The 27,793-nt window shown below is 38.7% G+C and overlaps 1 long non-coding RNA gene across 1 annotated transcript in view; it reads right to left on the reverse strand.

Annotated features, from left to right (window-relative positions):
* LOC132821509 (uncharacterized) overlaps window positions 1-27,793 on the reverse strand; it is a 55,407-nt gene that overhangs the window by 19,678 nt on the left and 7,936 nt on the right. Inside the window, exon 2 of the long non-coding RNA XR_009645324.1 lies at window positions 13,623-13,684. This is a non-coding gene — a long non-coding RNA (uncharacterized LOC132821509). The remainder of the gene's footprint in view (window positions 1-13,622; window positions 13,685-27,793) is intronic.

Consider the following 27,793-nt stretch of genomic DNA (forward strand, 5'->3'; position numbering starts at 1 on the left):
GATGACGGTAAGGTGGTTGATGTGGTGTACATGGACTTCAGTAAGGGGTTTGATAAGGTTCCACATGGTAGACTGTTGCACAAAATAAGGAGTTTCAGGATTGAAGGTGATTTAATGGTTTAGATCAGAAATTGGCTAGCTGAAAGAAGGTGGTGGTTGATGTGAAGTGCTCATCCTGAAGCTCAGTTACCAGTGGTGTGCTGCAAGGATCTGTTTTGGGGCCACTGCTGTTTGTCATTTTTATAAATGATCTGGAAGTGGATGTAGATGAATGAGTTAGTAAATTTGCAGATGACACAAAGATAGACAGAGTTATGGATAGTGCCGAAGGATGTTGTGGGTGACAGAGGAACATAAATAAGTTGCAGAACTGGGCTGAGAAGTGGCAAATGGAGTTAAATGTGGAAAAGTGTGAGGTACTTCAGAAGAAGTAACAGGAATGCAGAGTACTGGGCTAATGGTAAAATTCTTTGTAGTGTAGATGAACAAAGAGATCTTAGTATCCAGGTGCATAAATCCCTGAAAGTTGCCACCCAGGTTGATAGGGTTGTTAGGAAGGCGTATGGTATGTTGGCGTTTATTGGTAGGGGGATTGAATTTTGGAGCCACAAAGTCATGTTTCAGCTGTACAAAACATTGGTAAGGCCGTATCTGGAGGATTGCATGCAGTTCTGGTCACCGCATTATAGGAAGGATGCGGAAGCATTGGAAAGGTTTCAGAGGAGATTTATTAATATGTTGTCTAGTATGGAAGGAAGGTCTTATGAGGAAAGGCTGAGGGAACTGAGGCTGTTTTCGTTGGAGAGAAGGAGGTTGAGAGGTGACTGAATCGAGACGTATAAGATAATCAGAGTGTTAGACAGGGTGGACAGTGACAGCCTTTTTCCTCAGATGGTGAAGGCCAACATGAGGGGATATTGCTTTAAATTAAGGGGTAATAGATTTAGGACAGATACCAGGGGTAGTTTATTTACTCAGAGTGTAGTAGTGGCGTGGAACACGCTGCCTGCAACAGTAGTAGACTCGCCGTCGTTAAGAGCATTTAAATGGGCATTGGACATACATATGGATAATAACAGAACGGTGTAAGTTCAATGGGCATCAGATTAATTTTGCAGGTTGGTGCAACATCGAGGGTCAATGGGCCTGTACTGTGCTGTAACATTCTATGTTCTATGTTCTTAAATACAAACTTAACAAGAAAATATTGTAACGGACAAACTAATGAGACTTGCTGTTTGTTCGACTCAACATTGATTTAATTTTTAGACCATTTGTCCTGGAGGGTAGTGTAGGCAGAGATCCAAAAAGTGTGACACACTCGACACAATATCTGGTATTTTGCAAACAGATTAAGCAACCAATCCAACTGAAATTTTATTATCTAACAATGATGTGTCTAGACTGGGCAACGTAAGGTTGGATTAAGGCAGATAGCAATAAGAGACGGAATGATAGAGTTCAATATAACGTCTTTCTAAAGAAGTCTGCAAAAAAATTAAATTGTGAAGGAAGGAAACATCTCCATTTGTAAAAGTTTGTTTTCAGGGCTAGGAAGGTTGTTTGACAGTAATTATAATTTATGGGCCATGTAAAAAAGTCCATGGTCTGAAGTGAGCTTTGTCCACAAATACAATATAAGAGTTGGGACCTCCAGTTTTGATGTTTAACTGAAATGGGGCGACAGACAGTAAGATTTTTTGTGTGTAAGTTGTAGAGGAATGATGCTCATTGGACAGCAATTTCTAGAGATTTGGGGTAGGAAGATGTAAGATAGGAAAAGGGTGAAGAGAGGGAAGGACACAGCACGTTGTCTAAGAAAAAGTGTTCTGAACTGCTGCCAGCCCTTTTCTGTTCTCCATACCTCTTGGTAAAGCTCCATTGATCAAATATGAAACTATTGTTTTAAGGATTACTGGGATCTAAATCTGCCATTCAAGGACTTTTTTTTGTTAAAGTTTAACCTAATTCCAATATCTTTTAGGCAACTCAGTTTTGAATGGATTGTTTAACTCACTTTGTTTGCTGGAATACTGGAGCCTGAAGTTAGCATGGGAGTTCTCCTGAACATGGCCGACCCAGCTGAGGGGCTAGCTACATTACCATAAATGTTTGCATTCATCCAAAATAATTCTTTTTTGTTTCTCCCCCATACTACAAATGGGATGTTACTGGGAAGGTTAGGGTTATTGCTGCAGTATTTCTTTAAAGTGGTTAAATTGATACTTTAGTTTTTCTATTCATTCATTTTTCACATCTCGGAACACAGACCACTGTCGCACTGGAGCTTGTGTTTCTGGTCACACCCAAATGAAACAAAATAAAACAAATAAATGCACAAAACATAAACTTCTGTACCTTGGTGACAGAACAAATTTGGAGGCTAATTTATTCCCCATCTCCCAAATGAAGATATTTTTGGAAATATTTTAGAATGAGATTTCTCTTCTAACTTCTGAAGACATTGCATCTCGAAATGAAGAAGCCAGAGCTCATATGTCCAGAAAGCAAATGTTTCAGTGCACCCTTGTTACTGGGTCCACAAGCTCTCATGATCCAGGCAGACTGATATATTTGTCACTAGAATTAGATGTTCTCTTTGTTAACTGTGTATAATGTGTGTTTTGTTTTCTGAAATTCCTGAAAATTTTAGCTCTTAAAATGAAAATAATTCTTGATTGATTACCAGAGTGTATTTAGCTGCTCAAACCATGAAAGGATTACAGTTCAAACAGCGAGAATAGTTGAGACCACGGTTCACGTTTAAAGCTCTTCTCAATGCAGTTTCAATTTTACTGTATTTATTATGACTTTGACACAAAACGATTATGAAATGCAGCAAATGAATTGAACCATTATTGCATTTCCTTTTAGCATGCTAAACTATTAAGTCATATTATAATGAAAGCATTGTTTCCCAACTGTCCCTTAACTAGCTATATTTCTGCTTAGTTTTTAACTCTGGCTAAGAATTGCCAAGCAATCTGTCTGGCATGAGGCCCAGGAGGTTGAAATTTCGAGATCCTTATTTTTCCCAATGCCGACTCCTGCTTGAAGTCAGCAAGGATAACATGGACCTCAGTGACCCACAGTGAACATTGTCAGCAGTACACCACTGAGGACTGAAGAAAGAGTTTGCGTTCAGATTTGGGATGATCATAAAGCCAGACTGGGAAGTAAAGCAGGACAGATGATCTTGGCCCTAGGGTTTTTTTGTTGCTCTGACAGGAGCACACCTGACTTTTCTGAACCATGAGAAAACTCTCCAATGATTTTTTAAAAAAATATGTTATTTACTTACACCTAGAATCCCTACATTGTGAAAGTATGCCATTCAGTGCATCAAATCCACCCCAACCTTTGGCAGGGCATCCCATCCTGCATTTGCAATGGCTAATCCACCTAGGTTGCACATTCCTGGACACTATGGACAATTTTTGCATGGCCAATATGCACATCTTTTGACTGTGGAAGGAAACTGGAGCACCCAGAGGAAACCCATGCAGACAAGGGGAGAATGTGCAAACTCCACACAATCACCCACGGGTGGAATCAAACCTGGGTCCCTGATACTGTAAGGCAGCAGTGCTAACCACTGAGCCACTGTTCCAACCTCTTTTGTTCTGATGTTGCTGTTCATTAACCTTTGTTTCAATCGAGATATTTCATATTTACTCTCTATCCATAGTGAATTTATCAATTTATCAGTAATATCCAGAATACTCATTTAACTGGCTGGCCCAGTTCTACCAAAGATCAGCATACCACAGTACAGTTCAGAATGCAGTCATGCCTAATGCTGTCCTTTATTTCAGAGAGTGAATTGGGATGGTGGAAAATCATGGGGAGCTGGAACTTTGCCACACTTCAGCACCAAGTACTGCCTACCTACCAATGTCAACACTGGAATGTCTGAAGCTCTGAAGATGCCCATGTTCTCCTGCTTCTCAGCTGCAGATCAGACAATGAAACACACGGGGCTTCAGTGGAAAAGGAAGAGGCAACATTTTTATCAGCAGAAATTTTTCTTAAGTGTACATGTGGGACTTCTTTTGCTCTACTCCAAACAAAGTCTCAATCACAAAAGGTGAACATCCCCATGCATTGTGCCATCTCCATTATACATTCTAACCATTACTATAACGTTTCTGAATGTGATGGCCCAATTGAGCACTAAGCTTTGTTTATTCTGTGTATTTCCATACCATTGATTTCTATCAACTAGAGCCAAGTTGAGGGTTACTGAACATATTGCACATTGGATGCTGACAGATATTTGTCCCACTACTTCTCTCGACCTTGCACCTTTTTCATTCAATGAAAGTTAACAACATGAACTGACCTCTTATAATTGAATTTAATGTTTTATTTTTCTCCGGTGAGCTGCTGGAACTATTTTCACTAGAACAGTGTAGGAAAAGATAGCATTTCAATGAGTTTCTACAATTATGAAGGGCATTGGTACGGTGAATAGGAACACATTCGACAAGCTGGCTGAGAAATTAATGACAAGAGGTCACCAATTCAGATTTAACAAAATATGAACAAGGAGAGAGCTTAGTGGAAATGTTTTCATGCAAAGAATTGTTGGGACACAGTAGTTGCTAACAAAAACAGCTAAAGTTGGGATAATGTATATCTTAAGAAAGGTGATTAGATATATAGGTGTTCATAGCGAGCTTATCCAGTGTTGTTAGCATGATTCTGTTTTGTGTTCCAACCATCAAGCCAACTGAGTTAACCAACCCCCAACTGCGTTCAGCTGTAAGAGCTCTCAAAGTCAAGTAGCCAATCCCAATAAGGTGATCATCCCTTTCTTATTTCTCAGTTTCAACCAAATAACTTCCCTGGATGTATTTCCAGGAATAACCTCCCTCGGTACAGCTGTAATGTGATTTCTCATCAAAAACGCCACTCCTCCTCCTCTCTTGCCTCCCTTTCTATTCTTCCTGTAGCATTTGTATCCTGGAACATTAAGCTGCCAGTCCTGCCCATCCTTGAGCCATGTTTCTGTATTTGCTATAATATCCCAGTCCCATGTTCCTAACCATGCCTTGAGTTCATCTGCCTTCCCTGTTAGGCCCCTTGCATTGAAATAAATGCCATTTAAGTTGTTAGTCCTACCTAGTCCCTGCCTGCCCTGACTGTTTGACTTCCTTCTGTTCTCAACTGTACCAATTTCAGATTGATCTCTTTCCTCACTACCTCCCTGCCTCCTCCCCCCCCCCCCAACCCCACTTACTAGTTTAAATCCTCCTGTGCATCTCTAGCAAATCTCCCTGCCAATATGCCACTGTTGGAATATTGCGTGCAATTCTGGTCTCCTTCCTATCGGAAAGATGTTGTGAAACTTGAAAGGGTTCAGAAAAGATTTACAAGAATGTTGCCAGGATTGGAGGATTTGAGTTATAGGGAGAGGCTGAGGGGTGACCTTTTGGAGGTTTACAAAATTATGAGGGGCATGGATAGAATAAATAGACAAAGTCTTTTCCTTGGTTCGGGGAGTCCAGAACTAGAGGGCATAGGTTTAGGGTGAGGGGGGAAAGATATAAAAGAGACCTAAGTGGCAGCTTTTTCACACAGAGAGTGGTATGGGTATGAAATTAGCTGCCAGAGGAAGTGGTGGAGGCTGGTACAATTGCAACATTTAAGAGGCATTTGAATGGGTGTATGTATAGGAAGGATATGGGCCAGGTGCTGGTAGGTGGGACTAGATTGGGTTGGGATATCTGGTCAGCTTGGATGGGTTGGACTGAAGGGTCTGTTTCAATGCTGTACATCTCTATGTCTCTATGTTCATTCCCTTCCAATTTACGTGCAAACCGCCCTTCTTGTACAGATCACTTCTACCCCAAAAGAGATTCCAATGGTCCAAAACCTGAATCCTTCTCCCATACACCAGCTCCTCCAGCCATACATTGATCTGCTCTATCCTCCTATTCCTTCCCTCACCAGCTCGTAACACCACAACTAATCCAGATATTACTACTCTCGAGGACCTCCTGTTTAAATTCCTGCCTAACTCTCTGTAATTTCCCTTCAGAATCTCAACCTATTCCCTTCCTATGTCATTGGTTTCAATGTGGACAGTGACCTCTTGCTGGCCCCTCTCCCCCTTGAGAACATTCTGCACCCTCTTTGAGACATCCTTGATCCTGGCACGAGGGAAGCAATACACCATCCTGATTTTTCGATGCTGGCCACAGAAACGTCTGTACCTCAGACGAAAGAGTCCCCTAACACAGTTGATCTCTTGGAACCCAATGTACCCCTCATTGCATTAGATCCAGTCTTAATAGCAGAAACATTCCCCTGAGAATCCATCACCCCCTACATTTTCCAAAACAGCATACTTGTTTGAAATGGGTATAGCCACAGAAAGCTTCTGCACTAGCTGCCTACCTCTCTTACCTTTCCAGGAGTTAACCCATCTATGTGACTGTATCTGAGACTTTTCCCCCTTTCTATAACTGCAATCCATCACATACTGTTGCTGTTGCAAATTCCTCATTGTTTCTAACTGTCTCTCCAACCGATCCATTTGATCTGATAAGATTTGCAACCAACAGCATTTATTGCAGATATAATCTGCAGTACCCCTTAAACTCTCTTTAAACTCACACACCTAGCAAGAAGCACATATCACTTTACTAAAGGTCATCTTGCTCCTTCACAATCTACAGACCCAAAAAATAAAACCATTGTATTCCTCTACAAAACACTGCCCCAGGTTAAATTAATAGTCATGTCTTATATTTTAAGTTTAATCAAGAGACATATCTCAAAAAACATATAATCAAGAACCCACTCTACTCACTACTGCAGACTTTCTGTAGGTCCCACTTAAAAACAATACATTCATCTGCTTCTGTGCTGTGAACTTCACCCAGTTCCTCCAAGATCAGTTGTGAATTTCACTGTTTGTTAATTTTCCCAGATGTCCAATGATACATAAATTCAAATAGCAAAGGCAGTAACTGTTCAGGTTCACTGCTGTGTCAGTTTCTTTCTCTCTCTCATCTGCACTGACCTTACATGTGCTTCATTTTGTCTGTTCTTCTCCCTTTTAAAACTGCTGTTGTTTTGACTTTTTTTTCCAAAGTTCCAAAACAATGCGACAGAATTTAAAACAGTAATTGCTGCTCCTGGAATTCAAGGAAATCACCTCCAACACCTAAAATACCTCAATAAAGGAGCAACTGTTACAGCCAGGAATTTTTCCCATCCTCTATTTGGATTACCCAGAATATGTGAATAAGGTTTATTGAACTGTTAAGCTGTGAAATTATTTTAACTGATTGCCCTTTAAGAATAAAATAAAACTACCCACCTGTGTCTGGGTTGAAAAAAAATGTTCTATTAGTTTCAATAGTTGCTCATTTACACAAAACAATAGGTATTGTTATTTCAATATTATTACTGCTTTCCTACTTCATAAACCTGTCATTATCACAATGGGGAAGATTGTATGATTGTAAGTTTGCTATTTAATTGATTACACAAAGAGGTTATCAAAGCATTAGGTGTCCTTGTAGGTTATGAATAAAATATTTGTTTTGATAAGGGATTAAAGACTTGAGGGGATTTAAATATATTAAATGGGAGATCATGAATTATAGCTTTGTTAATATATGGAAGTCTTTGAAATATAATTTGAATCTTATTTTGTTTTTTCAAAACATGGTTTCTGAGGTATTTGATAAATAGGGGATGAGTTTGCATGGAGGCTGTAAGGGCGGAGGCTGTAAGGGTAAAGGCTGCTAGGGGGGCATAGGTATATGAATTGGCACTGTGCTGTTCGGTGACTGGAGCAACCTTGCGATGATATCATTGGAACAGCTCTCTAGTGGGCATAAATGGTACGTTTGGGAGCAATTAATTGGATTACAAGAGTAAGTAACATGGAACGTAGGTAATAGTTTTTAAATAACAGAACAGTAGGTTCAGAGCCTGCCTATCTCAGATTACTACGTATAAGAGTAGTTACTATTAATATGCAAGAATCAATGGTTGAAAGAAGGCTAAATTTGCAGGCAGTTCTTGACCTCACCTTCTCCTTAACCAGTTTGTATTGAATTGAACTCTTAGATGTGCACATAAAGCTACACAACAAATGATGCACTAAATTGGATATAAGTGACTGTGGGGATTGGATGGAGTGCATGGTTTTCATTTATGGGCATGGGGAGTTGATGGGCGGTAAGGGATATGAAAGCTGAGTGCAAGAAAGACAAATGTTTAAGAAAATAATCCCAGTGAACTATGGTAGGCCATTTAACCAGCCATCCTGGCTATTTGGCAGTGCCTGTGACCACCTACAATCTGAATCTGGGGATGGGGGGATAGTTCCCAACAACCAGTCCGTGAATCTTACTCTGCCCCACTCCCAAAGAATGCAAATTCCACCACTCAGGACATTCCTTGCAAATGGATGCAGTGAGTCAGAAGAACTCCTTCCTCCATACACTTGCCTTGGAGGTGAAAATCCAATCTCCAGATTCTACTCAATGTAAACTTAAAGACTGCCACTATTGTCTCCAACTGTAAATTCTTTCCACCTTCTTCCCAGTAAAACTATCTTAACATTCCTTTGATCTCCAAGAGGCAAAGCATCCAGTTGTATTGTCAGGAAGGTGGCAGTACAGGTCACATGGCTCCCTTCATTTACCTTAAATTCAAAGCTACAGTCCTAAAATATTATAATTTTATAATCTTTATAACTGCAGCAAGAGTGAACAAAAACATGCTGTGCTTTATTTTCTGTGCAGTAATCTTTTCTGGTTCAATGTACCTCTTCAAATAAGTACCAATTTTTTAGATGTGCAGATTTTAAACATCAACACACACCTGTTACGGGCTCCAATTCTCCTTAGCCATTGACCCTCTACACACTCCGACAACCTCCAGTTATGTACCTAGTCTCATTTGATCCAACCCTTAGCTGTTGCTGTTAAACACTGATCCTTCTTTGTTGTACTGTTAGAGGGGAAGGACCCCCCACATTTCTCATATTTTATGTATTATTCATCAATTTTTATAGATTATTTTAAAATAATGGTTTATTAACTACTACTACTAATACTACTATTATGTTTAACAGATGCCAGCACTTTACTAATTAACTAATTTACTTGAAGGATTAAAATATTTTAAGGCAAAATTGATGAATCATGTCAGAGCAAATGGTTGACTTGTAATTTAAAAAGATTTCTGCTAAGACTTGTACTTAATTCTAAAAGTGCTCTATTTCACCGTATTACCAAATACTCTCTGTCTAACCCCCGCCTTTCCTGTCCTGGGGCAATGGGAATTTTGTAGCCCATTCAGCAGTGCTGTGTTTACACTGCAATGATTACTACAAAGGTCACCATTACCATGCATGATTCAGTGAGATGGATGTTTTCACTTAAACTTTCTGATGAGCTTAATCATCTCTTGGTCTAAGCTTACACCTGTAAAAAACAGCAAATGACTAATCTCTGAGTTATATATAATGAACTTTAGCCTTTGCTGATGCCAGTACCCGCCCAGTTTCAATCTTAGATTGGTGTGTGTGTGTGAAATTACATCAATTTAGTCCATAAAGTCCACGCAAGAGTGGGTATATTTTTAATTTCTTCAAGGTGTTGCATACTTGTTGCAGTGGAATGCCAGTGCTTTGACTTTACTGAGAAGGCTCCATAGGCTTCCTCAATGTAAGTGGTGAACAACAGGATAAATGTAAAATGAACAAATATTTGTTTGAGAAAAATCACTCAAACTGGGTCCATTCAGAAAGGACAGCATTGCATCACAGCAGATTACCAGGGAGTGTTGGCTTGTATTGCAATATCAAAGATATATATCTACATTAACACCTTGGAATATTCAATCTTTGCTTGTTATAAGACAAACAGATGTGGCAGCCATTTTCTACCAGTAATGTCCTGAGTTAGCTTTGAAATAAACTTCAAATTGCCCTATTTAGGGTGATTAGTTTAGACAGTAGTTTGGCCAAAATATTAGGGAACTTTTCATTCCTCTTCCAAACTTGTCATCTTACTGTATACTTTAATCACTGTGTGTGGTATGACCTTTCTTTAACATCTCATCTGATTTCCAATACTGCAGCAACTGTTCAGTGTTACATTACAATGTTAGCATAAGTTAATGTGGACAAACCTAACTTGGGTCCTAAATCACTATCTCTGACACAATGATACAAGTGTTGATAATTAAGCTGACGAGCTTGATTGGATGAATGCTGTATTTCCCAGATTTTTCAGTTGATTATCTTAGGAGCAAAATTGAAATATTAGAAGCAGTATCTCTGCAGAACACAGACCATGAATGACATTAATAATGGCCTAATAGTAAGTGTTATGTCAATGATAATTGTATAATAATCAATTGCTCATCAGAGTTTGATTAAATCCAAGGATTAGTTTATTTAAACCAATAAAATGGGCTCTAGTGGTGTTATGGTAATATCCCTACCTTTGAGCTAAGAAGCCCAAATTCATGTCCACCCTTGTCCAGAGATGTGTTATAACAGCTCTGAGTAGGTTGAGTAAAAAATAGGTTTAAACAAATAAAACACATTACAAGTTGAAACAGATGTTAGAGCAAACTGATTTCTGTGTGTGCAGTTTGGAATCCCACACCAGACCAACAAGTGAGCAGAATCTGAACATTATAGACATACTCACGTAGAGTGCTGAAAGACTAATTCTCTCAAAGGCAAGGTCTGCATACAACATTACCTTTCTTTCCAAAAGAAAGTTTAACTGTTTATAATGGATGAAACAATGAGTAGCTAATTTGCTAGTATAAACCCAGATCTTGGAGATGGTATTCTTAAGTTTAGATTTATCCTGATCTGGTGATTCAGCACTTTCCTTTTGAACCTTTGTTTTTCTTTCCACGTAGAGGGCTAAGATTTTAGCACCACTAATTCTATAGTAAGTGTGTCATTCTCAATTCTTCAAATGTCTCTTGAACAGATTGCTGATGTTTCTCTTGTGTCTCTGATGGTCATTTCTATGAATTGTGACTTGTGTAAAGTCAGGGAATGCTGGTATATTTGTAAATGCTGATCCAGCAGGATTTTAGATGCAGAGCATCTGCAACATCCAGGCACACTGTTCTTGCACTTCAGCATTATTGATCCTGTACTTAAAATTGATCAATAACATGGCTTCCCATATCTGTGGGCTAGTGTGCACTGTGTTAATCTTAACTAGTAATGAATGGTTAACAGTTTCTGAGAACAGATCATGTGAAATTTTGCACATACTTTAGACAGCATGATATCATTATCTTCCATGAGATTGACAGTATGAAACATGTGTTCATCACTCTTTGTCACATCATGTACATTGTCAGATTCTAGTTTGTTGATCGTTTCATATGTACACCTCTGGCAAGACATCACAGGATGTTTATCACTTAAAGTCACTCATTGTGCATGGTCTGATTGGGCTGCCTGGATGTTTCCTTGATGCATGCAGAATGCTGCACCCTCTATACAACATATCATGGTTATGTGTTTTAGTGATTGTATCAAATGTTGAGCTTGTAAGACTGTAAGTTTTATCAACCTGCAAAAATCACTTTCTATTTATGTCCATCCTTCAGTAGCTCTTTGCTGCTATTCTTATTGTTTGCTATCAAATCTTTCTTGGGAATAGATGCAATCACCAATTCAATAATCCTATTTGAGAGTGTGGTGCTGGAAAAGTACAGCAGGTCAGGCAGCATCTAAGGAGCAGGTGAATCAATGTTTCAGGGATAATCCCTTAATCAGGAATGAAGCTCATTTATTATGAAGGACTTATGCCCGAAACATTGATTCTCCTGCTCCTCAGATGCTGCCTGAGCTTCATTCCTGATAAAGGGCTTATCCCTGAAACATCGATTCACCTGCTCCTTAGATGCTGCCTGACCTGCTGTGCTTTTCCAGCACCACACTCTCGACTTTGATCTCCAGCATCTGCGGTCCTCGCTTTCTCCAATAATCCTATTTCCTAGCTCCCCACTTATTAAAAAAAAACCTTTTCTCTGCATCTGCTCATTAAGTGGTCTGTGAATTCTGTAGGTTTCTACATGAATGATGTGAATTATTGTTGACAAAATGCAAGTTTAATCTGATTGTTAATTGGTCTTCTAAAATGAATCAATATTTTTGGGGATCCTTTAGGTTTTTGATGGCTAATCCTGATTAAGTTTGTGTAGACCTTCATTCCCTATTGCTGAGAAAATTTTAATGGCTTGCCTTTATATATTGAATGCCCCCAAAGTAACTCTGAATGCTGTTTAATCATTTTACGTTTTGTTAACATTTGTAGTTGAATCAGGAAAAAAACAGGGAATTCTGAACATTCTGAGAATATGCTTTTGACTTCCCCTTGCTTGCTTTTGATCCAGCGCACAATCAATTCATTTGCCTTCCTTAAGTGAGTTAAACTGGTCAAGATTTGTCTGCTTACCAACAAAGCTGTATCTTCAACACACTCTGGTGCTGTAATGAACAAAGACATCTAGGGTTGTCTCATTCACTTTAATATGATTTAGGTCCATTGACCATGTGTTCTGCCTGCAGATTAAATTGCTTGCTGACTGTTCATGCGTGATTGGCCTTATTGGCACATCACTCTCACCATGTCATGTGAACAATAATGGTCTTATAATCAATCACTCATCAAGAATTGATTAATGCTAAGGGCATATTTTTAAACAGTAAAAAGACATGATAAGTTATGCAGTGGTTATTACAGCAAACTAATTGATTTCTGTGTATCTTGAAAACTCACAGTAGATCAACAGCCAGGCAGAATCAAAGCATTGTGTACATTAGGAGTCCTTAAAGATGAAGTTTTTTAAAGGCAAATATGCACACCACCGTAAGCAGCCACATGATCATAGGACAAAGGTGCAGAAGCAGACAAATCAGCTCATCAATTCTGCTGAGCCTTTGAATGAAATCATAGCTGATTTGATAATCCTCAACTCTACCTTCCTGCCTTCTCCTCAATCACCCTTTTCTCCCTTACAGGTTAAAAATCTGTCTATCTTACCTTGAAAGTACTTAATGAGCCAGACTCAACAGCCCTCTGTGGTAAAGCATTCCTCAGATTTTCAAACCTTTGAGAAAAGAAATTCTTTCTTATTCCTGATTTACATGTGCAACTCCTTATTCTGAAATTATCCCCTCTCATCCAAGATTTTCCTACAAAGGGAAAAACCTTTCTGCATCTACCCTGTCAAGTCCTCTAAGAAGCTTGTATGTTTCAATAAAGTTGCCTCTCATTCTTCTACATTTGAATGAGTATAGGCCAAATCTACCCAACCTCTTTTCATAAGACAGTTCTTCCATACCTGCTAACCAGCCTAGTGAACCTTCTCTGGTGTCTCTGAAATGCCATCACAATTCCAATTAGATAAGGGGTCCAAAACTGTTCACAATATTCCAATTGTGGTCTGACCAGTGCCATGTGTAGTTTTAGCAAAACTTCCCTACTTTAATTTTCCATTCCCCTTAAAATAAAGGCCAACATTCCATTTACCTTAAATTGCTAAAGTTTACTTGCAAACTTGAATCCCTAATCTTTCTGATTTTTGGACAAGGGGTTCCTATTCCTTACCTTCTGTAGCTTTCCGCAGTCTTTCTCCACTTAAACAATTTTCAGGTGTCTTATTCATTCTGCTGAAATACATAATCACACATTTCTCCACGTTATATTCCATCTGCCAGGGTTTTGTTCACTCACTTAACCTGTATATAGCTCCTTTGCATACCTTTGGTATCACCTTCATAACTTGCTTTCCCACATTTTTTGTCATCATTTGGCTATGGTACATTCACTTTCTTCATCCAAGACATTAATATATATTGTTCATAATTGTTGCCCCAGCACTGACCCACCACTAGGTACAGGTTGCCAGCTTGAAAATGGCCCACTTGGCCAAGCTTTCTGTCTTGTATTAGTTAGCCAATCCTCCATCCATGTTAATATACTACCTCCAACATGGGCTCTTTTCTTAGCAAGAAAAGTTACTACCAGTACATCCACTATCTCTATAGTTATTTTCTTTGATATCCTAAAATATGTCCCATATGGTCCAGGGGACTTATCAATCTTTAGCCCCACTAGTTTCCCTAGCACTTTTCTCAAATGATAATTATTCTATTTATTTCCTCTCCTCATTTTGTCTCTTGAATATTGAGTAATTTTGGAATGCTTTTAGCATCTTCTATGGTGAAGACTGATCAAACGCATTTATTCAACTACTCTGCTATTTTTTGGCTCCACATTATCATTTGCCAGCCTCATTCTGTAAAGGGCCTGTGTTCACTTTGGCCTCCCTTGTCTTTTTTATGTATTTGAAGAAGCTCTTGCTGTCTGTCTTAATATTACTTGCAAACTAGTTTCAAATGTTATTTTCTCCATCTTTATTATTTTTATGGTCGTCTTTTGTTGGTTTTAAAATCTGCCCAATCCTTTAGCTCACCAATTATCTTTATCACATTGTATGTTTCTTTTTGTCTTTTGATCTCTTGCTATCCCTAACTTCCCTGATTAACCATGGTTGGCTTATCCCTGCCTAGAATCCTCCTTCCTCACTAGAATTTGTCTTTGCTGTGAGCCATAACTATTTTCTTAACAGTCTGCCTTTGATCCTCAACAGTCTTTGTGCTAAATACCTTTACCAGTCCATTCCAACTAGAGATACCCTTATTCCTATTTAAGCTTAGCACAGCAAGTTTCTTCCTGTCAAATTGAATGCTAAGTTCTGTTATGGTTTGCCCACTGTTTTCAAGCAAATCCTTTCACATCATCAGATTCAAACTAGTTCGATCCCTGGTTGGATCCACAATATACAATTCTAGGAAACTGTTCTAAATACATGCTATTCTTCCTCATAGTTCCTTCTGACAATCTGACGAATCATCCATGATTAATATACTGCCTTTGTTACATACGCTAATTACCTCCTGATTAATTCTCTGTCCCACTGTATAGCTACTGTTAGGGCCTACACAGACAACTACTAGTGTCTTCTTTCCTTTAATATTTCTGACCTCCATTCATTTGGATTCTAAATCTTCCAATTCAAGATCACTTCTTGCTATTGTACTTATTCCATCTGGTATATGTTACCTCACCATTTTTCCATTTCTGCCTGTCCTTTCAAAAATGTTATATGCCCCTGAATATTTAGTTCCCCAGTTTGATCTCCTTGTAACCATGTCTCTGCAATTACTATAAAATCAAATCCATCAACCTATATTTGTGCAATTAATTAATCTATTCTGTTCTGAACATCACACAGTTTCAAGTCAAACCATTAAGTTGCCATTTTACCATTATTTCCCTTCTTGACCATAATTACTGCTGATTTTTCTATGTTTATATACTGTGATCTTTCCTGCCCCACTCAAGATACCATTACCCAAATTGCTGCTCTGTAATTCTGCCATATTTTCTTGTTTTATATATTTCCCATATTCCAAACACTTCCCATCCCCTCTAGTTAGTTTAAAGCCCTCTCTACAGCCCTAGTTAGTCAATTCACCAGGATACTGATCCTCTTTGTTCTGTGAGAGGGTGATCAGCAGAGACTGGTGAAAGGTGAAAATGAGGCTTGAGATTGGGGTACGTGATCTATAAGGTCATACATAATCTTTCATTTTGTATGCATTACTTCAGATCTTATATGGACCCCTTGCTTTCATCTTGTGTCTGAATTGGCCCTAAATTGAATCAGTTTGGCACTTCAAAGACAGTCCTTGAATTTATAAACGATAATACAAGATTATTAATGAATTAGCATTAACTCTACCATGTTCATTAAAATAAGCATTGTAAATGGTTACAAGAATAATGACATTTACTGCAACTCCAACATACTAGCATGGCTTGCAAGTTTGCACTTGAATTTACCAGAATGAATGCATGAATATCTCTGAACGCTTCCCTTCATGGAGTACAGCTAAATGTATTTGGACAAAAACCATTGGTGAACTCTGTATTAGATACTGAGCATTTTTGATGCTGCACATATCAAATAAAGTTTATCTAAATGCAGCACTCTATAGATGAGAAGCACAGTTGGCTGTAAGCATTGATTATAAAGAATATATAATAACAACAGCATTTAAAAGACAATTATCCGTTGAATTTTCAGCACTCAATGTATGTAAACATTCCAGCAGAAATCAGCTAAACATATCAATGTATAGTTAGCATCCTGTAAAATGTTTTGGTTTACATTGCTGTTTTCAGTACAGCAGGTATTAGTGCAACTGACATTAAAGTTTCTGGAGATAGCATGACTTGAATGAACCTGAAGTTCCAGTTCTTTTTCAAAGAAACTTCTTAACTAACTTGTGCAAATGAAGAACATATGAATCTTATACAATTCAATAGTTACTTGAGTACAATTATTTTAAAAAGTCCATTTGTAGTTCATGAAAATTGCACCTTGTCACAGCTTAAACAAGGTTGTTGATATCTAAATTTAGGGACTGTCTGTGTGGAGTGTGTACATTCTCCCCGTGTCTGTGAGTTTCCTCCGGGTGCTCCGGTTTCCTCCCATAGTCGAAAGATGTGCAAGTCAGGTGAATTGGCCATGCTAAATTGCCAATAGAGTTAAGTGCATTAGTCAGAGGGAAATGGATCTGGGTGGGTTACTCTTCGTAGGGTCAGTGTGGATTGGTTGGGCTAAAGGGCCTGTTTTCCACACTGTAGGGAACCTAATCTAATCTAAATATAACTGAATATAATACTACCTGATATACAAATTAATCCAAATTTGTGATGCTTGCTTGCTACAAATCTTTTCATAGAGAAGCATTTTTCTGGACAGCTTACAATTACAACAATTTTACAGTATCGAAGGCCATTTAGATAGTAACTAGGCTGCCACATCACTTATTCATAGTACAGTCTGCACGAGGATCAAAATTAGCAATTTAAATTTGAATGAATATATTGCACTCCATTTAGAATGCTACGTTTTAAATAATCTTACAAAATTGAAGAGGAACTATTTCTAAGAGACATGCAATGAGAAAATGTACAAACAAAATGACCTGCTTTCATTGTATCAAGAGATGATCCTTGCAGCTGTAGTTGAAACACTCTCTGTACAGCAGGTAAAATATAAGCTTTGAACTTACTGCTACTCATTTGCTATACTTTGCATGAGAGTCGTTCTCTAAACAAAAGTTTGGTAACAAGAAGCAGACAATAGAAATTGAGTCAAAGAGAAAACAACAGTGTCCAGCTATGTGGCACGTATTTCACAGAATTGTCACAATACAGAAAAGTCTATTTGCCCCATCAACTAGTGAACATTCTTTAGACTCTCTCCAATGTCACTCTATTTTTCCTGAGACAAGGGCCCCAAAACTATTCACAATATTCCTGTTGTGGTCTGGTTAATATCTTGTATAGTTTTAGAAAAAAATGCTCCACATTTATATTCCATTTCCTTTGAAATGAAGTCCAATATTCCATTTGTCTTCTCTATTACCACTGAATTTGAATGTTGGTCTTGTCTTATTCATGCATGAGGCCTCCCAAATCCCTCTGTTCCATAGCTTTCTGCAGTCTTTTTTCCATTTAAATAATACTCAATAATTAAATAATCCTCTTTTCTTCCTGCCAAAGTGCATCACCTTTCATTTCCCCACATTATATTACATCTGCCAAGTTTTTTGCCCATGCACTTAACCTGTTTATATGCTCTGCATACTCTTTGTGTCACTGTCAACTATTTGCCTTCCCATCTTATGTTTTTGTGTCATACACAAACTTGACGATAGTCCATTCACCTTTCTCATCTAAGTCATTCATATATAGTAAATAATACTCACCCCAGAAATGATTCCTGTGGCACACCACAAGTTATAAGTTGCCATCCTGAAAATACATCCCTTATCCCAACTCCCTCTCTTGTATTATTAGCCAATCCTCTCATATTAAGAAGTCTATGTTTGGTACCTTATCAAATGCCTCAAAAAATAATAGGACGTGTTTCTAGGCAATTCAGGTTACACAGAAGCTTTTTCAGTCATCACAAGCCCCTGCTTAACACAATTTTGTTGACAAGACCATTGCAATTCCACTTACTGCAATTTCATTGTATATCACGGTGGTACAGTGGTTAGCACTGCTACCTCACAGCGCCAGAAACCTGGGTTCAATTCCCGCCTCAGGTGACTGACTGTGTGGAGTTTGCACGTTCTCCCTGTGTCTGCGTGGGTTTCCTCTGGGTGTTCCGGTTTCCTCCCACGGTCCCAAGATGTGCGTGTCAGGTGAATTGGCCATGCTAAATTGCCTGTAGTGTTAGGTAAGGGGTAAATATAGGGGTATGAGTGGGTTGAGGGTTGGTGTGGGCTTGTTGGGCCAAAGGGCCTGTTTCCACACTGTAAGTAATCTAATCATATTTGCCCAGGATTATTAATGTTTTTATCTCTTCAGTTTAGTTGTGAATACGTTGTGCATTCATATATGCAGCACCTTTTGCAAAGTTGGCCCATATTAATTTTTCTGTTTTTCTCATTTCCAAATACAGAACTTATGTGGTTAGGATTGAGTGAGAAAGCAGGATTTGAAGGAGACTATGGGCTAACTGTTATCAGAAATTACCAAAGTTTCATTTTTGCCTGTTTCATAGCAGGATTCTTTCCTTGACCCCTAGATGTTTTCTCACACTATCTTCCCAAACTCACCTCACCCTTATTGCACATATTCGTTGTATTCTCCCACTCATCATAGATGGAAATATTGGCAACTGCAGAGAACTCATTCCTGGCACCATTGTTTTAGTGGATGCAATAGCTGAGACATATTATCAGTAAAATATTAATCCAGAAATGCAGTGAATGTTCTAGGGACCCAGACGTGAATCCTGCCACAGCAGATGATAGAATTTCAATTCAGTAAATATTGGAATTAAGAATCTTATGATGACCTTGACTGACTATCAGAAAATCCCATCTGGCTTATTAATATCCTTCAGGAAAGGAAATCTGCCATCCTCACCTGGTCTGATTAACATGTGACTCTAGATCCGCAGTAATCTGGTTGAATTCTACAACTGCTCTCTGAAATGGCCAAGCAAGCCATTCATTGTAACAATTGCTACAAGTCTCAACAAACAAACAATACTGGACAGACTAACTGGCATCAACCTAGGTCCTGGAAATGACATTGGCAGAAACAGCAAAGTCCTCCTAATTAACAACTGTCAGCTAATACCAAAATTGGGAGATGGCTCACAGACTAGTCAAGCAACAGCCTGACACAGTCTACTCATGGAATCAATTCTTACAAATAGTGTCCCAGATACCACTATCACCATTTGTGGATATGTGCTGTCCCACCAACAGGACAGACTTAACAAAGGTGGCAATGCAGTGCTGTACAGTTGAGAGAGAGCTGCCCTGGGAGTCCTTAACATTGACTCCAGACTACGTTAATCTTCATGGCATCAGATAAGCATGCGTAAGGAAACCGCCTGCTGAGTACTATGCGCCATCCTCCCTCTGCTATAGAATCAGTACTCCTCCATGTTGAACAACACTTGGAGGAAAGGGTGGAAAAGGTGCAAAATGTGTACTCTGGGTGGGGAATTTCAACATCTACCACCAAGAGTGTCTCAGCAGCAACACTACTGATTGAGCTGGTCGGTTCCGACAAGACATAGCTGCTAGATGGGGCTGTGGTAAATGGTGAGGGAAAAACATACTTGACCTCATCCTCACCAATCTGCCATCTGCAGATGCAACTGTCCATGAGAGTATCAATGAGAGTGACCACCACACAGTCCAGTCTTCACATTGAGAATACCCTCCATCATGTTGTGCGGCATTATCACTGTGCTAAATGGGATGCACTTTGAAAAGATCAAGCAACTCAAGTGGGCATCCGTGAGGCATCGTGGACCATTAACAGCAGTTGAACTGTACTTCAGCACAATCTTCAGCGTTGTAGTTCTGCATATCCCTCACTCTACCATTACTATCTAACCAGGGGATTAACTCTGGTTAAATGGAGAGAAGCAGTACCACGTATACCTAAAAATGAGGTATCAATCTGATGAAGCTACTAGGCAAGACTTACTGCATGCCAGACAGTATAAGTATCAAGTGATAGACAGCTAAGTGATCCCACAACTAATGGATCAAACCTAAGCTCTGCAGTACTGCCATATCTAGTCAAGAATGATGGTGGACAATTAAACAACTCATTGGAGGAGAAGGTTCCATAAATATCGCCATCTTCAATGCTGAAAGAACCCAACACATCAGTGCAAAACATAAGGCTATAGCTTTATTGGGGGAAATTGGGAAATGGGGGACTCCAGGAATTGGGAAAAACTCCCCACTGGTTGGAGTCATATGGGGAACGCAGGAGGCTAGTTGTGGTTGACAGAGGTCAGTCATCACAACCCCAGAGCATCTCTGCATGAGTTCCTCAGAGTTCCATCTGCAGCTGCTTCATCAATGATTTTTCCTCTTTCATAAGGTCAGAAGTGTAGATGTTCACCGATAATTGCACAATGTTCAGCACCATTTATGACTCTTCAGATAATGAAGCTTGGGCTGAAAAGTGGCAAGTAATGTTCGTACCACACAAATGCCAGGCAATGAATAATTCCATTAAGGAATAATCTAATTACCACCCCTTGATATTCAAAGACACTGAATTCCTCACTATCAACATCCTGGGGGTTAGTATTGACCAAAAGCTGAATGAGACTAGCTACATAAATACTGTTCCTACAAGAGCAGGTTGGAGATGGGAATACTGCAATGAGTAACTCACCATCTGACTCAGAAAGGCTGTTTGCCATCTATACGTCACAAGTCAAGAGTGCGATGGAATACTCCCCACTTGCCTGGATGGGTGCAGCTCCAAGAACACTCAAGAAGCTTGATACTATCCAGAACAAAACAGGCCGCTTGATTTGCACCATCCCCATGACCATCCATTCCCTCCATCACCGACGGTCAGTTGCAGCAGTGTGTACTGTTTACAGGATGCACTGCAGAAATTCGCCAAGATTCTTGGACAGCATCTTCTAAAGTCACGATCACTTCCACCTAGAAGGACAAGTGCATGAGATATATGGGAACACTACCACCTGCAAGTTCCCCTCCAAGTCACTCACCATCCTGACTTGGAAATCTATCACTGTTCCTTCACTGTCATTTTGTCAAAGTTAGAAAATTCCCTCCCTAATGGCATTGTGAGTCGACCTACAGCACACGGACTGCAATGGTTGAAGAAGGCAACTCCCACCATCTTCTCAAGAACAACTAGGGACGGGCAATAAATGCTGGCCAGCCAGCAGCACTCATCTTCCATGAATAAATAAAGAATATCTTTCGTGTCCAGCTTGCACCCGAGCAAGTGATACCAGTCTGCAGCTGCCCTCTCCAGTTCCTGTCAATTGCACCAGACATGTTGGGCAAAAGCAAATTGTTACCCCTTTTGCAATAGGGACCTGGAGGCCTAGTGAATGGAGTTTTGCATGCAGTCGCTGCCCATGGAGATGACTGATTGAGGCTCAAAGGAGCAAGCAGTGAGTCACCAGGTGATTACTCTGACTTTCCTGATGGGAATTGTCACCACCCGGTTTCCATGTGGCAGGTGGAAAATAGACGCTGCATCTCAATGAGGCGTGATGCCATAACGAGGACACTAAATCAGGCTACAGTATTCAGATAGGCTTCTCGCCACTCACCTGTGAGAGTTCTGTCTCGTCATTTAACACTTGGTTGGAAAATGGGACCTTTGCTTTCAATATTGAGAAGCCATCTCTCACTAACTTCCTAATTTTCTGCTCATGTCATTCAGGGGCTGGATACATTCTGTCTTATGTTGTTTTATTCAAGATCAGTAACTCCAGTCATACTAATCTGATGCTTGCAATCTACATAGGATTTAAAGCACAGAAGTAGACCATTTGGCCTAAATGGTTCATGTTGTTAATGTTCTTTGCAAGCCTGCTCCTACCCTAATAAAGACAAAATGCTGTGGATACTGGCAATCTGAAGCAAACACAGAATGCTGGAGATACTCAGCAGGTCTGGCAGCATCAATGGAGAGAGAAACAGAGTTAACATTGAGTCTGATATGATGTTTCTTGCCTCAGCTAACCTTTTGTTCCTTATGCACTTTTTCTGCCTTTGCCTTGAATGCTCGTGTCCTCAGCTACTTCATGTGAGAGCAAGCTCTGTATTCAAAGCAAAAAAAAGTTTCTCATGAATTCCTTCTTGAATTTATTAATTGCTACCTAATATTTATGACCCTAGTAGTATTTTCATTATCTAGTTATTGACAGTGCAGTTTGAACTTTGCTTGTCTTTAGAATAATCATTGGCACGTTCAGAATTTCTAAAAATAAATTAAATAGGTAGATTGTTGAAAAATGGGTACTGATGTTTTGTACTGTGTCTTGCTGCTTATGGTGAAAATTAACTGTCTTTTCCATTTAGATGTACTCCATAGATTTCCTGCATGTATTTGACTAGGCTTTCAGATGTGTTGTAATTATTTTTGTAGGTTTGGCCAATATTCTGAATATAAGGAGAGATTTAAGAGGATACAATCGGTAGTTAATTAGCTATTTGTGTGACAGACAGCCATAGAATAACCCCTATAATCCTCTTCTTTGTGGCTTATGTCTACCAAAGGGCTCAGTTCTCTGTAAAAGTCAGTAATGCTGCCAAAATTCTGTGAAATGTACACAAAGCTGCATTTGCTAAGTATATGAGCATGGGAATGGCCTATGAAGATAGGCAAGGCTGTGTTACTTCCTAACATATAAATAGTCAGATTTCACCCTTTTTACAGAGGGCCTGATCATTAAATAACCCCTTGAAATGATGTCCACAATTTTTTTATTACTTCATAGCTCTGGAGCAGGTCCTCTTAAAGATAATGAATTTCACTTCTTGGCTTGCTTATGTTTAGAAAACAGGAAATGTATACTATTGCTTGTCTCTTGGATTATTTTCATAATGTAATCTATTTTCCACTGTTTTAGGGTAGAAACGTGAGCTGTGGTACAATGCACATTTCATAAGGATCATTTAGGAAGCATTCCTGGTAACCAAAAACAAAACATTGTTTCAATTTACCCACCATTTTTCTAGGGCTACACATCAGGAAATTTTTAACTTACAAAACTGAGTCTAATCTGAAAAGTGTCATAGCCAAGGAATCTGAAATTGCACTAATTAATAAATAATGTTTCATTTGGAATCTGCAGTTCATATCTCTGCAGAATTATTGAAGGAATGGGAGGGAAGAGGAAGACATATTTTTAAAGGCATTTAATAGAATTAAAAACAAACTTTCTACAATTTAAAACTGACATAAATTTGACAACTTTACATGAGATAGCCTCAGCACAAAACACAACTCAATGGTTGGAGATTTAAGATAGAAAAGGAATAATTAAATATATTGTTTCTCATGCCTCTATTTTTTGTATAACTGAAAATTATGACAGGAGTTTCCAAAACAAAAAATTGACTTAATGCAGTGTGAAATTATCAAGAGGGGTACTCATACTTCTCACAAAATAAACTTCCCTATTCTTATTTTCTCTTCAATTTGTTCTTGTTTCTCTTGTTTACAACATTGACTATTACTTTTCAGTCTCCAGTTCCTTCTTGTCCCACTTCTTAAAAAGTGCCAGGTTACACAGGTCACAAGAAGTGACGTGTTAGTTCATATAAAACATTTTAATCGTCTTCCAAAGAACTAGGGAAGTAATAAATGCTGAAGTGTATATATCTACTCCTTTTCATCTATAGCATGAAGATAAAGAACACAATTGGACCTACTGATGTTGACCATGCTTGAGAAGTGGAAACAATAGCAAACAGCCTCCTGCATTGCTTTGAATGTGGCTATATATGATTGAGTCGATAGGATCAGTAAACTTCCTTAACCCAGCAGGATGAATGATGTGTTTCAACAACTTGTTTAGGGAAACAAGAGAGCAAATGTTCAGACGCTACTCGGCAAGCTTTCAACAAGTCTTTGCTCTGCTGTTTATTCCACTTTGACAATAGAAGTACTTGCAACCAAGTTTTTAAGAAACATTTGTTTTCGTTCTACAATTTGAATGTACGGCATTACCTCACTCATCATTTTGGAAATGTTTTTAGCTTGTGTCTCCTGTGTCTAATGACTGAAGTTTTGCCCTTTCTTTAATCCTCTTTGAAAGGCAAAAGTAAGAAAGCCTTACTTCTACTCTTTCACTCTGCCTAAATCTAGCATGGAAGAGATTTATAGTGGAAAACCTATGAGCAGGGTTGATTTAGAACAAAAGCTTGTACCAGCCCTACCCCACACTCACATCACAGTGCAGTTCATATTGGAATAGTCTTCATGCTTGCTTGGTGCAGACTTCAAGCCACAATAGTCAATTCGCTTTTTCACCTGTATCATTTATGATGTAGGACATCAGTGCTGGGGCATCCTTCGCTGTACTTATGTCCATTTCTTTATCTCTTAGATAAGAGACAGGATTGTTTTGACCTACATATGGTCTGATATAGTATAAACTTTGCTGAACATGGGTTTTATCTTTGTATTCTCAACGGCTGATGTCAGAATTAGGCTGGTTAAAAATAATGGTCTCCTACAGAGTTAATAATACTTGAAATTTAGCATGAAAACCCAGTTGTGCCTACATACCTTGTAATGTAAAATGCTGAATGAAGAATGCTCTTAATCTGTTACTAACAAATGCAATCCACAATAAAGTGAGACACCAGATATGCACCTAAGCATTTACGTAACAGGGAGATGGGCATTATTTAAAACAGCTTAGAAGGAACTATGTAAAGTTGAAGTAGAGTTTAAAAGCTTTACTCATTCCTGCTCTTGCAAATTGTTGCTAGTGAACGTATGCTGAGCTACCCAATGTTTAGAGACAGCATGTCAGTATTTGTAGTCATTTATGTTAAACACTTTTTTGAGAACAGCTGAATCTTAAATTATTCAAGTGATTGTATTTTCTTTTTAAAAATCATTCTTCTTTTTAATTCTTCAGCTGTTCCTTGCATTTTTATGCCACCGCCAAGAATTCCATTTTGCTGATTTGCAAGAAGAATGGTTATTATGGCTCGAGAAATAAAACCTGATAAATAAAACTGAGGAATTCTTAACACACAAAAAAAGTGCTTTCAAAGAGTCTGGCTCCAACTGCTGAAGTGTAAAGGGTCATAGTGGCTAAAGCCTGGCAAAGCTGCTAATCTGGGCACTCCTGTGCAAGCTCATTTCAAAATCTTACATCAACGCTCAGGCATCTTGAGGTGGAGCTACATGAGGACAAACACAGCACACAGATAACAGGCAAAGAAAACTCTGAAAGCATTAAGATTTCTTTTCTTCACATGGGCATCATTTACGTAGTTATTTGGAGCAGTAACTGGTTTAAGTTGAAGGATATTCACACTATATTCCCCTTTTGCTGATGCATGTGAAACCCTCTTCAAAGTCACAGTGCTTAACTGTTGGCCATTACTGAATCTTTAAAGATTAGATTTATTCCTTGATTGTAGGGTCACCAAGTTATAAAGAAGGCACGACCTCTAAATTTGTCAAATTTTCACTTAAAGTTCACACAAAGACTTTTTTTCTCATTCATGTACTGTGGAGGAATCATCTACAAAATGTAGTAGAGGTTTGGACTTTTTAAAGCCCATTTTACTCATTTATTTTATATTTTACACAGGATTTGGTCCAAAGTACCTGCTAATTTGAAGAAAGATTCTCTATTGGATGTTGTACAATACAAATACAATATAGAGCAACAGGTTTAATAAAGTTTCAGAAAGTACTAAAGTGACACCCACACTATGAGGGAAAACCAAATTTGTTTTCTCTGAAGGGAATTTGTGTTTGTAAGGATGATTCCTGGGGGCTTTGTTTTCAGGCCTTGATGTGTGACCAGCAGCCTAGGCTGCCCCTCACCCCTGGCCTATTCTGCCAGTGTTCTGCCCACCCATACTGACACAGCAGGGGGAAGGGCTTCAGCAGAGGGACAATCAAAAGCTGAAGAAAAAAAATGCTTTTCAGGGTCTGATGTGTGGGAATCAAATGAGGGGCCTTGCTCAAATCCTGTGTCCAGGCAACCATGGCAATATGCTGGGGGAATATGATTAATGCTGGAAACAAGGCAGCCTCTCTATGTTGGTAAATCTTAGCCGCAGTAAGATGACGCACCAGAATTATCATAGCAAAGCTCAATTTCTGCACGTAGAAAGCAGCTGATTTGTAGGATTTTATTCCCCTCTTCTGAAATGGACAATGAGTGTCCAGACCCAGGTTGGTGGTAAAATATGGTATCTGCCAGGGCTGCAGCTGGCCCTTCAACAGAAGATTAATAAGTCGCTGTTTCCAAGTCGACCACAACTTAGTGGGAACTATCCAGCACTTCTTGAATTCTGGGTAGTAGTCTCACTGCAGGCTGTTCTGGTTTACTGCAATGTTTTGTCCGTAACTCATAATGTGTAGTAAACATCTGTGATTGGGAAAAAAAATGTCTGTGATCACAAATGTTGTGACTTGTTTACCTCAGACAAGTAGATGGAATTAGAAATAAAACTACACAAAATATTTTTTTTAATGCCTGCTGTTTGAGAAAATGTGGTACAATTAATTTTTAATGGCCACACAGCACTTTCTATTCAGACAGAATTATGCCTGTGCAGTGGTAGTGCCCTCTAGTGAAAAACTTAATCAACATAACAAACATGAAGAAAAGGATGATTGGGGCTCTTTTTGCATAGGGTGTTTAATATACTTTGAAATTCTAAGTCAACTTGCTAACTTTGTTTTATTTTGGCATACATATGGATTTCTAATAATTCACATTTAAATTCTTCGCTAATTGAATTGGTTGTGCTGTGGCTGTAGTAGACCATACTGAACAGTTCTTGTACTGAAGGCAGTGAATCTGATTGTTAATAAGAAATAACCTAAAGAAAGTGCCATGTATAAACTGATAAAGGAAGCTACTGGCAAATTTATGAGTAATAAATATGTTCATACTTTCATTTTGATGTCAGAATGGTTATGGATTTGATTGTTAAGTTAAGTACAATTTTACGGCTAAGCAACTAAAATATTTTCATTATTTCAAATGCAAGTGTTATAGCTTTGTTACTATTAAGAATAAGTTAATGTATTTTGCATTTCAATTTCTATATTATTCTTATTTGCTAAGCAGAATACTGAGGTCTTGGTGGATGATATACCAACACTGATTTCCTAAATAGTGAGAACACTAAACACCTCTAAATCTTCTATTCTGTCATTCTGTTACTTTGTTTATTAGAAATTTAGATTATTGCAAAACAAAATCAGCCTGGCTACTTAATCAAATCTAGTTTTTTGATACAACATTTAATTTAAACAATTTTAATATTCATTTCTTTCAAGTTATTTTGTTCCCTTTTAACATGATTTATTGATTTTGTTTGTGCAATAGTTCATGGCACAATTCCACATTCTAACCCAACTGTGTGAGAAGAATGTTTTTTTAAGTCCCTCTCTCATTCTGTTCCTGTGATTATCCCAAAGTTTTGCCACCTTGTTACTAACCAGTGAAAAAGAATCCATCATTGTAACCATCCTAATCGTCAAGATCTCCATCAGATCACCCCTTAACCTTCTCAGCTCTGGTAAAAGAAACCTCAACATCAAATTACATAGAAATTACAACAGAGAAACAGGCCCAACTGGTTTGTGCGGGGTTTATGTCAGCCTTGGCTCAA

The sequence above is a fragment of the Hemiscyllium ocellatum genome, chromosome 13 (assembly GCF_020745735.1).
Source record: "Hemiscyllium ocellatum isolate sHemOce1 chromosome 13, sHemOce1.pat.X.cur, whole genome shotgun sequence".
NCBI lineage: Eukaryota > Metazoa > Chordata > Chondrichthyes > Orectolobiformes > Hemiscylliidae > Hemiscyllium > Hemiscyllium ocellatum.